The sequence below is a fragment of the Neofelis nebulosa genome, chromosome 1 (genome assembly GCF_028018385.1).
Source record: "Neofelis nebulosa isolate mNeoNeb1 chromosome 1, mNeoNeb1.pri, whole genome shotgun sequence".
Lineage (NCBI taxonomy): Eukaryota > Metazoa > Chordata > Mammalia > Carnivora > Felidae > Neofelis > Neofelis nebulosa.
Window position 1 is genome coordinate 119,726,730 of NC_080782.1, and position 9,095 is coordinate 119,735,824.

The 9,095-nt window shown below is 37.8% G+C and overlaps 1 pseudogene; it reads left to right on the plus strand.

The window, feature by feature from the left end:
* The first annotated feature begins 5,976 nt into the window (after positions 1-5,976).
* LOC131518361 (nicotinamide phosphoribosyltransferase-like) lies at positions 5,977-7,095 on the plus strand (annotated as a pseudogene).
* The last annotated feature ends 2,000 nt before the right edge of the window (positions 7,096-9,095 follow it).

The window sequence follows — 9,095 nt, forward strand, 5'->3', positions numbered from 1 at the left end:
TTGCTATTATTTCATAAGGCAATGATGCTAGAGTTTGTATCCAATTACCCATCAGATCATTTCTTATAAAAGTTGAGGTCTCCAAAGCAAACCAGGTATCTCCAAGTTACAGTACCTACCACCTTGGGCAATTGATAATTATATGTGCTTTCATTTTTTTTTTTAAGTCAATTGGAATTTGGTGTTTCCCCTTTAGAATACAGTAGGGGAAAATGGTTTCATAAGTATTTCAGATAAAAATAAAGCAAGAATTGGTTTCGCTTTTCATAGCTTAAAAAAAAAAGGTATCTTTAAAAACAACCTATTGCCCACAGGGAGAAAGAGGCCTTATCTGATTTTAATGGTGATTGGATTTTTTGTACACACTGACATTTGGTACAGGCCCTATCTCTGAATCATTCCATTTCTAGCAGCATCACGACATTATTTGTAAGTGTTTATTACACTGTTGAAATACTAAAAGATGCGAACACGTGCTGTTTCCCTTCTTAAAGGAAATGCACCGGGGTTGCATCACTGCACTGACCCTCAAAAATCATCAAATTATGTCTTTGTTAGTATGGAGGGGGCTAGAAGCCTGCTTACTTCACCATATTCTTATAGTGCTGTTAGCAAACTTGCAGATGTTCACAGCCGCTAACTCTAGCTGTGAGATGGGCATAGCTGGCAACAAAATAGAGGACAAAATAGGCTCTCAACAGAGTAGGCAATGATATTCCATCATTACCACAGATAGGCTACAACATCGGACAAGAAACATGCTCTGAGTGCACGGGACATGCAGATGGCCTTTTGATTGCTTTTAATGATGATACCCAGTGACAGTAACAGTGGGGAAAATGCTGAATTTCTTTAACTTGCATAGTAGTCTTAGCTTTGATAATATGTAACTATATCTTAAAATTTTCTGTATCATATGACCCAGCAATTTTACTTCCAGAATTTTAAGAAGTTCATCATGAAATTCTGAAAGTGTTACTTTACGAAAATATTAACCTCTATTTACTTCTCAGAAGCCATGTCTTAGGAACAATTGCTTTACCAACCACAAAACACAGGTTCAGAATGGTAACGTGATGCAATAACTAGCAGCCATTAAAGTTTTGATGTAAAAATATTAGGAAATGAAAATGGTCAGTACATAAGAGCAGTTTACAGATAGGTATACAGTGTACCACTTTGGTGCATATGTGTGAAAACAGCTATTTGTTTTAAAAAGTCTGAAGTTGTATGCACTAAATTCTTAATCACTGAAGTCTGAGTGATAAATATACAGAGGTTTATTCCTCTTCAATCCCACGAAAATATTTACTTGAGAAGATATACAAAACTATATCGGTCACCTATGCCTCAGTTTAAGTAAGCTTATTACCTCCTTCCAACAAGCAAAGTTTGATGGCCCCAAAGGAGGATGAACAATGGGCCAACAGGGCACCGGAGAGGAGGCCAGTTTGGCCCTGGGAAACCTTGAATTCTTTTCTATTCTACTAATCTGGGGAGAGATTGATAGCAATTTAGTCATCTAAGAACTGTGCTCAGGGTCTTGGCATTTGACACTTTTATCAACAGATAAAACTGTTTGGATTTGTTGTTTGCTTTTAAGCGGATTCAGATGGACACCCCATCTCCTAAAATGTGTCATAATAAGTACAGATCTGAGGTATATTCACATCCTGCACAGACTCTAGCCCATTAGTCCTGTTGGTCTTCATGTGTTTAAATGATCTTAAGACTATTCTGAATCTCTTCCTTCCCTATGACATCTTCATCATTTATTTATTTCCACTGGGAAAATTCATTTTTGAGTAGGCTATCTTTCGAGCAACCTAAATATTAGGTTTAGACAGCTGATTAAAGTTGAATTAGGCCACATCTTTACAGAAAGCCCCCTGCTCTTTTAATACTTTTATTACCACCAATCCTACTGTGAAGGAGAAAGCATTTATTGATCCTCTCCTATGATTCAGGTATTTTATATAATTAAATTACATGTTAAATAATTTATACATAATATATAAATTATATAAGTGACCCTTTAGGGTCAGCAATTTACACTTGTTATACAGATGACGAAACTGAAACATCAAGATTCCAAGCAACATGCCCAACTTCACACATCTAGGAAGCATGGGACTGAATTCAAACGTTGGCCTTCTTCAACTCCTAGGTTTTGCTTTCATCTGCTGTGCTACGTTACCCATCCATATTTTTAGAAGAAAGAAAGAGACCCTTCCACACATGGCTAACACTGGAATCACTACTGCTCTCACCGCCAACTAGAAAGTGATGTTTAGGTCCATTTTCAATAATACAATGCATCACTGTAGCCAGGCTGATTGCCTCTCTCCACACTTTTTAAAAGCAACTAAGGTCAATCAGAGTGTCTGATTCCTAAGTGATCTGTGCTATCTAAAGCACTCAGATAGTGCCAAAGCCACTCAAAATTCTCAGACATCCATCTCCACTTTTCTTGGCATAGCTATCACTTGACATTTGAGTTTATTTCCACCATCTATCCTCAGAATCTTTGCAATCAAGTTATTTTAGACAATTGATGATAAAGTACACTGGAGTTACTATTTGGGATGATTTGAGGCCGTTATTTATTTTATCTCTCGGTAGACTTTTAGTATCCTGTAGGCTTATACATACAAATGACAACCTGGGTTGAGTGTATTTTCAGTGCACTTGACAAGCTCACTGGACTGAAAGACCTCCAACCTAGGTAGGACTAAACATGCTGAAATGTCTAAATTACTTAAACATATTTTCTCTCAATCAGAAATGTGAGTTCTCACCAGGCTTGTTGAATGCAATTGGCCATTTTAGTTAAGGCTCACTGGAAATAAAGAGAATACAACGTTTTAAAGAAGAGACGCACAATCTCATTGAATCATACCTGCTCTCCCACACAGGTATTTTTTGTGGTAGATTTGTTGGGGCTGAGGGAGAAGCAACAGACTGGGGTACAGTCAAAGGGAAATATATTTATATTTTTAAATATACTATGTTATATTATTTACATATGTACATGACATTGGGAAATTAGCTGCTCTCTCAAAATATCAAAAATACCATTTATTACTTAAGGAATTTTTAAAAGTAGGATATATATATATATTATCAGTAACAACAATAGCGAGGATCTATTAAGCATGTACTATGCACAAGGCACACTGTGCTTTACACACGTATACATACAAAATACACACACCTATATGTACATAATGTTCACAAGAGCCTAGCGAGTTCTCATGTTATAGCTAAGATAAATGAGACCCAGAAATGCTAAATAATAAAATCATTCAAATATACCTGGTCAGGAAGTGGCAAAGCTGAGATTATAAACTCAGTTCTTTTGGCTCTGCAGTGGTAGTGCTAATCTATGTACTATACATCTTCCCTGATGATATTTATTTTTCCAGGTACTAGAATTTCTCAAATTGTAGCCTGTTATCTACATTAAATTCACCTGAGGTACATGCTAAAGCATAATTCTCAGGCTTTATCTCTGACTTTCCAAATTAGAATTTCTGAGAGGGAGGTACCAAAGATCTACATTTTTAATTTGCTTCCTGGGTGACCTCTTAAAAAAAGTGAATATTTACAAGCCAGAGTGGTTAACAGGTAGGCCCATGACTGTGAGAGTAACATAATGGAAAGACCATGGTGTCAGAAGCCAGATGATAGTTTTAATCCCACCATGAAAGTAGCTAGTTCTATGACTTTGGACAAGTCATTTTGCCTTTCTGGGCCAGCATTATCCCATCTGTAAAGGGATGATGTTAGATCAGATGCTTACTTAACATTGTGTAAATATTTTCAGTGGGTTCACAAAATGGGAAAGATTGCTATTATAGTCTGCAATGATCAATCAACCGCTAAGTCCTTTTTGCAGGGCCCGCCATTGCGTTTCAGAGAGACTTCCCCCATGTGGAGAAGGGTTAAGACTGGCCAGTGCCACCGCCACCGAACAGTGTGACCTGGGAGCAAGACCACAAGGCTCCTTATTCTGGGAACTTTATTGTTCTTGCAGAAATAACTAAAGATAGGGGAGTGATGGCCGTCATTCCAAATGTACCAAAGTTGAGGTACAGAGGAAGTTTTCTTTGTTTTTCTTTTTGTCATTGTTGTTGTTTGTTTTTCTGGCAGCAGCATATTTTCACAGAAAACAAGCAGTATTTCCTGTTTGAGAAAGCAGGGGCTTTTAGACCTGACAGCAACAGCTCCCTAATTTATTTCAGCAAAGAGGTAATCCTGTCCAGTCTCTAAAACTATTCCTGCAAATCCAACAGCATGCATTTCATTTGTGGCCCACACAACTGTATTGGCCTTTACAAGAGAAGCAAATATGTCCTCAGTGGCAGCTTTGTATTGGCAATGAACTGATCTGTTGGCAGAATCTGGTATCTGCATATGCAAATGCACGTTTAGCAGCATACCGTCGAAGGCAGGGACACATTTCATTTTGCAGGCATATTTTGGGAGTCTGGAGGAATACGTGGTCTTTGTTTTAATCAGCAGTGGCTTGTCCAGTGTTTTCCATACCAACATGTTTACTAAATGAGTATTTGATATTTAGGTCCCAAAATAAACAGGTAATGAATATTCATGCATATTGAAGGCAGTCAGAGAAAAAGCCAAGAATAGAACATCAGAGTGCATACTCCTACTCCCCATCTGTAACCATTAGGAAAACAGGACTACATTGCCACTAGCTAGGCATGGAGTCATTCATTCAACAAACAGCTATTAATTGCACATTATGTACAAGCCACTGAAATAAACACTAGAGGCTTTTTTTTTTTTTTATCTCAAGGAGGACAAATTACCTGAAAGTAGAGAATAATGGTTTAAGAGTATCCATTCAACAAATATTTACTGAGTACATACTTCACATGAGACACTGATATAGGCACTGAAGCTTCAAGCAATGAATTTTTAAAAAGTGATAAAAATCATCTCCCTTAAAGATTATGTTTAGTGTGAGGAGGACAAATAACAGATGAATGTAAATAGATACTATGACTGATGGTGGGGCGTGCTATGCAAAAAATAAATAAGAAAAGGGAATGGGTGCCTCTGAAGAGAGACTGATTTAGACTGGGAAATAGGGAAAATCTTACAAAGAAGATAAAATATAAATATAGATTTGATGGAGAGAAGGGGAGTGAGTCACAGGGGTATCAGTGAGTCGAATATTCAAGACCTAGGAAATTTCCAGCGTAATACCTCTGAAGATGGTGAGCATGCAAGAAGTTAGAAGTCCACAAGGGAGGATAGCACGGGTAATGTAAAGGCAACAAATTTGAGGAAAAAGTTTAAGAGAACGTCACATCATAGAAGTCTATGCAAACTATACAAAGTCTTTGACTTTGACTCTGAGTAAGATGAAAAGCCATTTGGATTTGAGTAGAAGGATAACATGATCCAAATTGTATTTTGTAACAATGTCATTAACCTTTGAGCTCAAAGTAGACCATAGGGGCAAGGACTGAAGATGGAAGTCCAATGGGGTGGTGTTTACTATCAACAAGTTAAAGAATGATGGAGCAGCGGCTCAGGATAGGAATGGTGGAAATGCTGAGAGGTCGTTGAATTGGGGATGTTTTGAATGTGGAGCTAATATGATTTCTTGAATCACCTAATGTTTCACTTTGGAATACAATACCCATGCAGAAAAGTGCCCAAAACAGAAAGGTAAAACTTACCAATATGATATAATGTGCCAATGTAATGTAAAGCACACGCCATGTATCCACCACCCAGGTTAAGAAATAAAACGCTAACAGCACTCCATCTGCTCCATGTACTCAACAAGTCAGAAGACTGATCTTGTTAAGCAGAGGCATGGGAGATATAAAAGAGACCCCAATCATACTTACAGAGGTGAAAATGACAATGTCTGAGATAAAAATAATCACTAGGTCGGATGAACAGCAGAAGAAACATTGCAGAATAAAAGATTAATGAACTTTTGAAGATGGTGTCTTTAATGAAAATTGATAGAACTACATTCTTGAGAAATATGATGGACATCCTCCAAAAGAAGTAAATGCTGTTCCTGAGGGCTCTGTCATTGCCAGAGAAAACCGTTTCTTTGCAGTAGAAAACACAGATTGAATGTTAATGACTTACAAAGTGAATTGAGACTATTCTTGTTCAGTCCTGGTATCTAATCATAGTGGCTACAAAAATTCTAGAGAGCAGAAGAAAATATTGGCCAAATATTTCTTAGCAACTTCTGATAATCTAGATGATACATAAGTTACGTGGTTTTGGCTACAGAGGAGTGTCCTTCCAAGACACCACTGGCATAGGAGCGTCTGCTCACTCGGTTAACTTCAAAGGAACAGATACAGTAGCAGGAATTGCTCTAATTAAAAATACAGAACAAAAGATCCTGTTCCAGGCTATTCTGTTCCATTGGCACAATACGGTATCACAAGAGCCTGAGGTAAAGACTGCAAAAGAGATGCTTTTGAACATCAAGTAACACAGCTTTCATTACTGCTTGTATCTGTAGTCAGGAATAGCTATAGCATTTATAATGTGTGCGAAAAAATAGGGGATGAAGATCTAAGACTTTTAATAGTAGCAAACTGTACAAAGGCACCACTAATAATTAGACCTGATTCTTGAAATCCTCTTAACACTAAAGATTTTAGATATTTTAGGTAAGAAATTCCCTATTACTGAGAATTCAAAGGGCTACAAGTTGCTGCCATGCTATTTTAGAGTTAGTCAAGGAAACGGTATACAAATACCTCAGGTGAAACTGTGAAAGGTATAAACCGAAAACAAAACAAAACAACAACAAAAAAGGAGTGTTAAAAATATTTCCTTTGGTTCTGGTGGCGCTCTGCTCCAGAGGCTTATAAGGTATCTCTTGAATTTTTCCTTCTTGTACCCCATGGCCTTGGGATTATTGTCTTCAGGAATCCATTTGCTGATCCCAACAAAAGGCCCCGAAAGGGAGGATTATGTTTACATAGGAAACAGCAGAGAATTTTGTTACACTTGAGAAAAGGACACCTTGAAGAACTCCATCGTGATCTTCTTCTTACTGTCTTCAAGAGTGGGAGGATGACATGACATGAAGCTGTTCATAATTAATGAAGAAAAAATGCAAAACTGAAGAATGAACTGGAAAAGCGCATCACATTAAGCTTTGTTTTATGACTGAGTATGTGAGCATGTTGGGGCGGGGCATACATGCAGACATGTGTGTGTATATAACATATAATGTTATTTTCACAGATGTATATCTTCATGTTCTGTGATACATTACAGCCCTATTACTTGTTGATTTACGAAAATACTGTTCTTTTCATTTTTTTCCAATGTTTAGGTAATCTCTAATTAGGAAATGCACTTAATCAGGTAAAAGATTAATGGTGAGGTAAGCTTTTTAGGGCCTTATGCCAATAGATAGTAATTCAATCTGGTACTGATCTTCTCACAAATAACAGAACTAAGAAACTTTTATATATAACTGGAGATCACATGAAACCGATTTAATAAAATTACCAGTTTTTAATGTTTATATTTAACTTGTATTTTTATGTAAACAAGATTGTGTAAGGTATATTTAAAGCCTTAATGATTTCAGATTCTTTCTAACTCTTCGTGATTTTTGAGCACAGACTTTTTAAAAAGTATCTGAAAATAAAAGACACTGCCTTTTTTTTTTTCATTAAGCATTAAATAAAATACGGCCTTAACAAAGTTGTTTGTGTTATTAGTTTGAAAATTATGCCAGGACAACACCTGGAGAAAATCAGTTTGCAAACCTACAATACGTGGGAAATGTGGGGTAAGGAATTAGTGGGGAAACTCATGAAGTCCAACTTACGTAGCATTTAGTTACACTTGAGCTGGTGAAAATGCTTCATGAAAATGTCTTCATCACCCCTGAGGAGAAGCCAGTGGTATGCTGGAGTCAGCTCCCACCCTATGCGTCTCTCCCAGCTCCCAGTGACATGAGTTTTCTGGCTTGAAATCAGCCATGACTGGATCATTACACCACGCAAACGAGCTAATGCCATGAATTAGGGCTTTTTTCTCTTTTGAAAAGTCAATAATTAAACATCTGGAGGAGGAAGAGCCTACACACTATGCACTGTGGGTAGCAAAATGGAAGGCGCCTTAGGTATGGTTCCCAGAGAGACAGAATCTAAGATGAAAACTTATGCGTAGGAAGTTGTCTGAGCTATGTCTTTTATTTTCTGTATTCTGAGGCTTTGACATTTGGAGACTTGCCAACACTAAAGGAGCTGCCCAATTTCTAGGGAAGTATACAACCTGACTACAAGTGTGTTTTTTATTTTTTATTTATTTTTTGTATTTTTTTCAATTTTATTTAAATCCAGGTTAGCTGACACATAGTGTAATAATGGTTTCAGGAGTATAATTTAGTGATTCATCACTTATGTATGACACCCAGTGCTCATCCCAACAAGTGCCCTCCTTAAAGTGCATCACCCTTTTAGCCCATCCCTCCACCAGGCACCTCCCTAGCAATCCTCAGTTTGTTCTCTGTATTTAAGTGTGGTTTTCAATTTTTAATTTTTTTGACATCTATTTTTGACAGAGAGAGAGAGACAGAGAGTGAATGGGGGAGGAAAAGAGAGAGAGGGAGACACAGAATCAGAAGCAGTCTCCAGGCTCTGAGCTGTGAGCACAGAGCCCAAAGCAGGGCTCGAACCCATGAGGCACTAAGTCATGACCTGAGCTGAAGTTGGATGCTAAACTGACTGAGCCAACCAGGTGCCCCTTAAGTGTGCTTTTTAAATGCAAACCCAACAATCCAGAACCCACATCCCCAATCACCTGCTCTCACCACTCCAGTGCCAGGTACCAGGCTACTAAGGGCAACCTCCATGCCCCAGATTCTACAGACATTTTCACAAAATTTGCTACATTTGTTCTTTCCCTTGAAAATCCTAGTAATGATTACTGCTCGCAGTATCTCACCCTCCCATTGCCTCCGGACTGACCTTAGTGTTTCTCTATGTTGCTACCATGGTGTAGTGTGCCCCTTCTTCTTGACAACTAACAAACTATTCTTTCAGTGACGACCACCTCTTTCACAC